The sequence below is a fragment of the Pongo abelii genome, chromosome Y (genome assembly GCF_028885655.2).
Source record: "Pongo abelii isolate AG06213 chromosome Y, NHGRI_mPonAbe1-v2.0_pri, whole genome shotgun sequence".
Taxonomy (NCBI): domain Eukaryota; kingdom Metazoa; phylum Chordata; class Mammalia; order Primates; family Hominidae; genus Pongo; species Pongo abelii.
Window position 1 is genome coordinate 14,388,091 of NC_072009.2, and position 8,183 is coordinate 14,396,273.

General features: G+C 52.1%; 1 pseudogene; it reads right to left on the reverse strand.

Annotated features, from left to right (window-relative positions):
• Positions 1-391: 391 nt before the first annotated feature.
• On the reverse strand, positions 392-3,155 carry LOC129053418 (testis-specific Y-encoded protein 8-like; annotated as a pseudogene).
• Positions 3,156-8,183: the final 5,028 nt, after the last annotated feature.

The window sequence follows — 8,183 nt, forward strand, 5'->3', positions numbered from 1 at the left end:
TTCAACAAGAAAGGGAACTTCAAGATTTCCATCATCCTGTGCTTATCTATTGTGTATGATGATACCCAAAATGAAGGATTTTAGAGGTCCCAGCAAACTGGGCTGTGGAAACCTTAACCCCTTTCCTTGAACTACTTCTGCTTCCATAGGACAAAGTAAGTTTCCAACTAAGCTGTCTTTTGCTTTGACCTCCCCAACTCTGTCCTGTAGGAAGAATCCCAACACATTCCACACCCATTCACTCCACAATTTTAGAGGCCCAGCTCCAACACAGACGGGTCAGTTCCATGAAGAAAATAAAGCATATTGATTGATCAATTCAATATGACACCCAAATCCAGGGGATAAACGTACACACACACACAGAAACAAACACACACACACACAGTCAAACATTCTTGAGAATATTTATTTGGCATTCCATACAATCCAAGTTTACCCCCTTTTCCTGTCTGATTTTTTTGTGACTGGGTCGGTTTTTCCTTTACTTCCTGGGCATAAGACCATGCTGAGTACTGACATCCTGCATACGGTAGTAACTTTTTAGGAGTTCTGCTGTTTTAAGTAAGGTCCGATGCTCCCTCACAGTCAACTCAACATCTGGGAGTCCCCTAGAGAAACACAAACGCATGTCAAAACGCATTTCTCTCAGCCATACTTTGAAATGTTTTAATTGCAGGGCCCGCTGAGAAAAGGATATCCCTTCCCCATTTGTGATCTCTTAAACTTCCTCCTACCATGGGTTACAAACTGTTCTCCGCAATACCTGCCCCATTCCCAGTACTCTCTGTGAGGGGAGTCAGCTAACAAGATGCATTGTACACTAAAAGCACACAGAAATCTGATGCGGCAATAGCTCAAGGAAATCCATCAATCTAAACAATCCTTTGCGGTCTAGGACAGGGATGACCAGGAGGCACATTCAGGGAGCCCAATCTCATGGAGTAGGTAGGATGACTGCCGCTGGGGTTGACGGCCATGGAATCAAGGGCTACAGATTGAAGTGAATGATTTTCAGCTTCACTTCTCAGTGATTCTGGAAATGGACTATGCTCCCCTGGGCTTAAGACTCACAGCTATAACCTGCCTTGCAGTGCAGTCTCTAATCTGCCTTTTTCAGCCCAATGCCATGAATGTCCTGGATTCTGTCACTCTCTCTCGTCCTCTCAAGGAATTTCTACATATAGGAAAGCAGCCTCAATTTCTACATTTCTGAAACGAGCGTCCAGGCTCCCTGAATAGGCAGGTGTGTCAACCCCCTCATAGTGGGCATCAAACAGCTCCAGTTCCAACTGAACGGCTCACCTGAAATCTCTGTTCCCTCTTCAGGTGGCTTCATCCTCTTGTAGTACGGCAGGGGATTGCGCCACAGGTCCTTACATAGGATCTGTCAGGGGAATCAATCGGCAAACGCCTCATCAGGGCTCAGACTGGTGACCCAAACAGGTGGGAACACACCAGGGTCATTGCTGATGTTTCCCAGTGAGGACCCACCTCAGCAATCCTATTAGATCCTGCGAAGTTGTGGTCAGAAAACCAGTTGAAGAAGTTAAGGCTGCTGTTGTGGTGTCTGCGGCGATAGGCCTCAACTTCATAATCTGGATACCACTGAATTGGAGTGGAATGAGAAGCCCTGTATTCTACAGAGACAGAAAGTTTTGTGGGAAGGGGACTGGATCACGTTGGCAATGATCCACCCACCATCTTCCTTCCACTACCCATCCTGGGAGCCACCTGTCACCTGTGATGTTCACCAGATATTCCTTGGTAATCACTTTATTCTGGAAGTAGGGGTTACTCCGAAAGAACAACATGATCCTGCAGAGATGAACGGGATGCTTCACTTCTTCCACCTGTCAGGACAAGGTGGAGAAAGTTTAAATACCTTTTTGGGTGAGGTGCCAACTGTTGCTCACAGGAACCAATTATTTCCCTTACCCTCCCCCACTAAACCCTCTAGCCTCAGTCTTGCTGTCCTCACCTCCAAGTTGATCATGTAGCTCAGCATGTCTTCATCTTGGTCAGTGATCAGGGCTGACATCTGGGGGTGGTTTGCAATCTGATTTAGGTCAAAGAGCCTTTACATTTACATACGGTGGAAGGAGAAGCTAGGAGCAACAGGGAAGAAGGCCTAAGAGCACCCAGAGGCTGGGGTAGGGGATTTCTCAGATCTGCTTCCACGTATATGACCTCCTTTCGCCTCCCCCTACCCCTAAAATAAGGCCCCTTGGCTTCACAGAGGGTGTATAATTCTGAGGCTGACTGCACTGACATGCGGAGGTGCGATTTGCAGAGACTTGCTGGTGTCTGAGGAGTGGCAGAATCTGCTTATAGCCGAAGACGCCCAGTCCCAGATCGGACTAGAAAGGGGGAGCAATCACACTGCCTTAAAAATAGCTTGATGCACACAAAAACCTATTCTGGTCTGAACTCGCTTCTGTTCTTCAAAAACATGCCCCAAACGTCTGCTGCTCGGCATCACCAAGGGTTTCTCTGCCGCACGCAGGAAAATAGTACCCACGCCTGCTGCAGTTTTCCCTAGCCACATTTGTCCGGGGCAACTCACCTTTGTTCCCCAAAGGTGGCGTCACATCGATGCCAAGCTGCCCATAAGTTACTTACACTTCCCCGAGAGCACCTCTCCACCAGAAAGGCAGAAGAAACACTGAGAAGGATACAACATTGGCCCAGAAGCCAGGGACGCTCTGGATGACCGCGCCTCTGCAGTCTAGGTGGGCCTTGCGCCTCCGCTCCATCTTTTCCCTCTGCCGAGAAAAGGCCTTCCTGGCTTGGGCATTAACCGGCCCCAGCTCCACCTGAACGGCCAGCAGCTCCTCCAGTGCAGACTCTGGGGTCATGGGCCCAGGGCCAGGCTGTGCCCGCTGGGCCTCCTCCTGCGGCTCCACGAGGCCCTCCTCCTGGGCCACCACCTCCACCTCCGCCATTATGTCATCCAACACCAGCACCGCCTCCTCCCCCAAAGCCACCTGCTCACTCTCCACCCCGGCCGCCCCCTCCTGTACAGCCTCCATCCTGAAGACGGTGCCCTCCTCCGCACTCCCACTGAGCAAGGCCTATGCTGCCGGAACCGAGCCACACGAACCCGGCCGCAGCCTTTATTGCACCCAGTGGGTCAGCGGGCCCTCAGTGCGCATGCGCGGGGCTCCCGGGCGCCCCCTAATGGACTGCGCGGGAAGAGCGCAGGGAGCCGCGCTGCGACCGCCTTCCTCCCATGCTGGCCAATGAATGGGAGGGCGGTGGGCGTCTCCCTGGGCGGCACAGCCACTGGTGGGCCTGCATCTCCAACTCCCCCTAACGCCAACTCCTCTCCCCAAACCTCCTCCGAGAAGCCCTTGGAGCTTGTGCCCGGTAGCTCGGCATCCTGGGACAGACGGGCTGCGTGGCATTTGGAATTGTGGGCACGGCAGCCCTGTGTCCTGACATCCTGAGTGTGGCAAGCCATGAAAATCTCTATGTGTCATGAACACATGAAACATCTCTCTTCGTTAGGCAGGCCAGCTGGATGGTACGGAAGCAATACTGCAGATCCAGAGAACTCTCTCTGGTTGCTGGGGCCAGGTTGACAGGGGCGGCCTAGGGGAAGTGAGTCGGGCCGGGCACGTGGGAGGAAAGTCGCCTCCTTGTGCTAAGGTGAAATTGATCTGTTGTAGAGGCCAGAACCCCGGCACACACTATCGCAGGTCGAGGCAAATACAGGCTCTGCGTACCATGCTTCCTCCCTGAGGATGCTGCAGTCCAAGGAGCATTCCAAAGGGCCTCTTGTCCTATGCCCTGGGCACACCAGAGGCCGGCCGCCAGGGTTGGCCATTGATGACTTGCGCGCACGGTGTTTTGCAATGCCTTGCCGACCCAGAGGCTCCCGCACCCGCTGCAGTGGCTGCGGTGCCTGCTGGTGGTGCTCTGCAGGCCCAGGGCCTGGGCCTCTGGCTCCTGAGCTCCTGTGCACAGTTGAGCCTGCGGGGGAGCCGAGCCCTGTGGCCATTGCAGGATCTGCGGGTCCAGCGGAGCTCCTCAGGAAACCTGGGTCCACGTGGGTGTGGGACTAGGTTCTCAGCAGGGCGATGCCCGTGGGTTTTTAGGGAGGGTGTCTGTGGGGGATCGGTCCCCAAGAGCCTAGGGGTGCGGAGGTTGGGCTGGGCTGCGCAGGCCGGGATCTGTGGGAGCACACAGGACGGCACCGTGTTCAGGCTGGAGGCTCTGCTGTTGAGGACGGCCGGAGTACAGAGCAAGGAGGCGGCCTTGGAAGAGGAGGCGGTGCTGATGGTGGAAGACATAATGGCTGAGGTGGAGGTGGTGGTTGAGGAGGAGACCGACGTGATGTGGCAGAAGGAGGGCCAGCGGGCACAGCCTGGCCCTGGACCAAGAACACCTGTGCCGTCAATGGACTCGCTGGAGGTCCTTCACTTGGAGCTGGGCTCCGTGAGTGCCCCAGGCCACAGGGCATCTCCGCCTTTTGGGCCAGAGCCATATCCTTGCAGCTTGCTTGTAGCAGCCCTGGGAACACGTGGTAGGCAAGGGGAGCCAAGCACAGCACTCACAAGGGAGAATCGCGGCGCCAAGGTCCCTTCCCGCGCAGCAGAAAGTCGAAGGGCACGTTTCCCTGGGAACGTCCCTGGAGGACGGGCAGTCTCTTTGCCATTGCCAGCCATTCAACCACCCCATGCTCTCGGTGCCCGTTTCCAACAGGCTCAGCCCAGAAACACAAGGTGCTTAAGACGGGTTCGCGGTGCATGGGGCTGCCGACCACCTCAAGGCAGGCACCAGCTCCCCAGATAGGCTTTCTTCCCCCTGCCGGCGCCGAACCCAAAGGGGTGTAGGCCTTGAGTCTATATAACCTCCTTTGCACCCACGCAATTCCCATGGGGAGCGCCAGGCACAACTCTGCCGCCGTTTCTTACTACAGGACTTCCCTCAAGTGGGCAGGCCCACCCCTCAGGGAGACTAGGATGAGAAGACAGCACACACCCGGACATCAGCAGAGCAGGTCCGGCACTCAGCACACAAAGGCCTCCTGCAGCTCATGAACCCGGAGAAGCAGCCGCCTCACACCACCCCGTGCCACCCCGCCCCTCCGCTCCTCAGCTGCAACCACCTGCCCACTTCTTCTTCCTCTCCGCTCTTGTCAGCCCAGGCCGTCTTGGCCGGGGTCCACCCACTCCACAAACCACCATAGCTGTGCCGTTGCCTCCTCGCCAGACAGAGACACAGGACCAACAACGGACGGTGACAGGCCAAATCTCTGGGAGATAGCCCTGCTCCACAGTCTCTGTGCTCTTGCAAAACTGCAGGGCGTCACGAGACTTGCCCACCCAATCATCTGGAGGCTTCCTGACCAGAGGTAGGTTGTTTGGCACACGAGATGTCGGCCTGGGCCGGAAACCATGATGAAGTCCTGCTTTGCTACATGATGGATTTGTAGGTCAGGCTGGGGAGCCTGGGTCGGTGGGAGGGGTCCAGTTTCTGAGTCAGTCTGTGGTCCCCCTGGGGACCAGGGTTGTCTCAGTGGGAGAACTGGAAAGTGGAAACTCGTGGTTCACTACAGCCCAGCTAGATAAGATGGTCGTATTGAATCCATTCTCTTTCTCCTTGATCAGGCAGGTGGAGGACCTCAGCGATCCCGGTTACCGGCAGCGGGATGAAGATTTCATGTCGTCACAATCTCTATTTCGACAGTGAAGTCATCATTAAGGAGTACTGTGTTGGCATCCTCGGTAAGGAATGCCTCCCAGCATGGTAGGGCAGCTGGTGTGTGGGAGGTGAGGTCTGGCATGAACCTTCCTGACTCCTCTCCCTGCAGGGTACAGAGTGTCTCAATCCACTGCAGTCCAGTGGTTCTGGGATCATGAAGGTCAAGCCTCCAGCTGCAGGCAGTACACCTCCTACCTGACCTTATCATATTGGAAGACACAACGGCTGAGCTTATCATATGACAGACATCATGGCTGAGGTGGAGGTGGAGGTTGTTTGGCTGAATAAGACTGCCCGGGTTTTGGCAGGATTGCTGAGGTGGGGTTCGCCGTGGGGCATCCTGGGAAAGGACTTCGCTGGTCATTCCTTGGTCTCCGGGGAACTGGCTTTAAGCTGTGACCTGAACTCCCCTGGACCTGCTTCTGCAGTCCCCTAGATCATCAGCCAGGGCCTATGGCTCAATGCTTTGCAGTTCTATCCCATGGAGGGAAGGACAGCATTAGAGACAGAACAGAGAGGAGGCCAGGCGAGCAACCAAGGATTGGCAACTCAGAGGCCTTTGAGTCCTGGATCTGTGCCCCTCATGGAGAACCCAAGGATCATGGAGGAGACTGCAGTGAGCAATCCCAGGCAATCCATGGTTTGGGGGAGAAAGGCCCATCAGGAAATTATAACACCCACATGTCAGGATTGGGGAACGTTAAGCCACTAGGATGCATATGTGGCTAAAGTCAGTGGGTGAGAAGCAGGGCTTAAGGGATAGCTGTCTCATCATCACTTGCCAGCTCCATGCCCTGCCCTAAGATCTGCTACCACCTGGGGCTCATTTTGAGCTCAACCAGGGCCCTCTCCCTCTCCACGCAGATGTCCACCTGAGGCCCACCTAGGTCTATGCCGTTTTAGAATGTTTCTCCCAGGACTGTCTTGTTCTGTTTCCATGACCCTGGGCTGCCCTGACATGTGTTATCGTCTCTGACATCCTCCCTCCCAGTGCCCTGCCTTCCCATACAAGATAGTCCACCTCACAGGGAATCTGGAGGACCACACTGGGATCCAGTGTGCGGAAATGTTCTATTTTCTTCATGGACAGGTATTTTGGAGCTTCCTCAGGAGCTGGGAATGTGAAGAGATCGCAAAATGGTTGGGGACCTTCAGTGTGTGTCCAGGGAGGGAACCTGGCTGGCAAATAAGGGCCACCTGAGTAATGGTATGGAAATCCAGTGTCAGTTATCTCCTTAAAGACCTGCTTTGTTACATCACCTACTATTAATATAAAAGTTAATTTCTTACAATAATGAAAAAACAAATTTCAGTATGAAGAAATATAATTTATTGATAATTGTATGGAAGAACTCCTGACTGATCCATTTTCCATTGTAGTTCTTATGCGAGACTTGAGGTGTTTAGCAAGTTTTAACATACAGACAAAAGACTGGGAGAATATGTTCACTAATCCTTGGCAGAATTAAAAAAAATAATAAGATATCAGTATAGACAGATTTTCAACGAAGCTAGATTTGTTATTTGATTTTCATCTTAATGTTACATTATTTCTATTTGTAGTTCTAAAATACTCTTTCTTCTTTGAAATGACAGATGTATATGGTGGGATGTGTCAAGTGCCCTTGGTCCGATTAAATGAAACAATCATTGTTCTTTTGGAAACTGGAGTAGGGCTCACGTGTCAAGCTAGACTACAAAGTAGGCAGCATGCGGTTTGAGGAACAAGATCTTCTAGTGCCCGAGCTCTTTCTTCCTCTATGTACTCTATATCCTTATTTTGCTTTGCAGTTTACAATGTCATGTTGTTCCCTACTCCCTTCTTTCCCAAATAGAAACCAACTTTGAAAAACAATCAGCTTTCAGACATTTATCCAACTCACAGGCAAAGTGAGAGTGAACTGTAGGTGCTAGAAACCGCAATCCACTGCTGTCAATTTTATTTTCTCATGTACGTTAATCTCTCCCTCTCTACCACCTCAGTATACATATACAGCTGTGATCTAAATTCTTAGATTGCTTTTATAAATTAGAATTTTTCCCGTTGTTTACTCCCCTGACACCTACCCCTTCATTACTTTTCTCCACTAAGCACGCTGTACCCACTTCCCTCATTTCTTCCCACTGGCTTTTCAGTTCAGTTCAATTGGGTTTTGGTCTCATTCCACTGGAACTACTTTTATCAAGGACAGCATTCCCATCTGTACTATTAAAACCACTGGTTACTTTACCATTTTCCTCTTACTCAAATTCTCAGCTTTATTCTGCACATTAGCAACTCTCTGTTCTTCAAACACAGAGCTAGGCCAAAATTCTCCTATTTTAGAGGGTTGGCAGCTGTTTTTTTCCCTCTTTATCAATGGCTGCTCTTTCAGATATATCACATAAGACTTCCCTGGAGAAAGCTTCACTTAGTGCCCAATGTACAGTAGTTCTGTCTGTTATACCAACCGTCACTACTATCTGTTACTCTC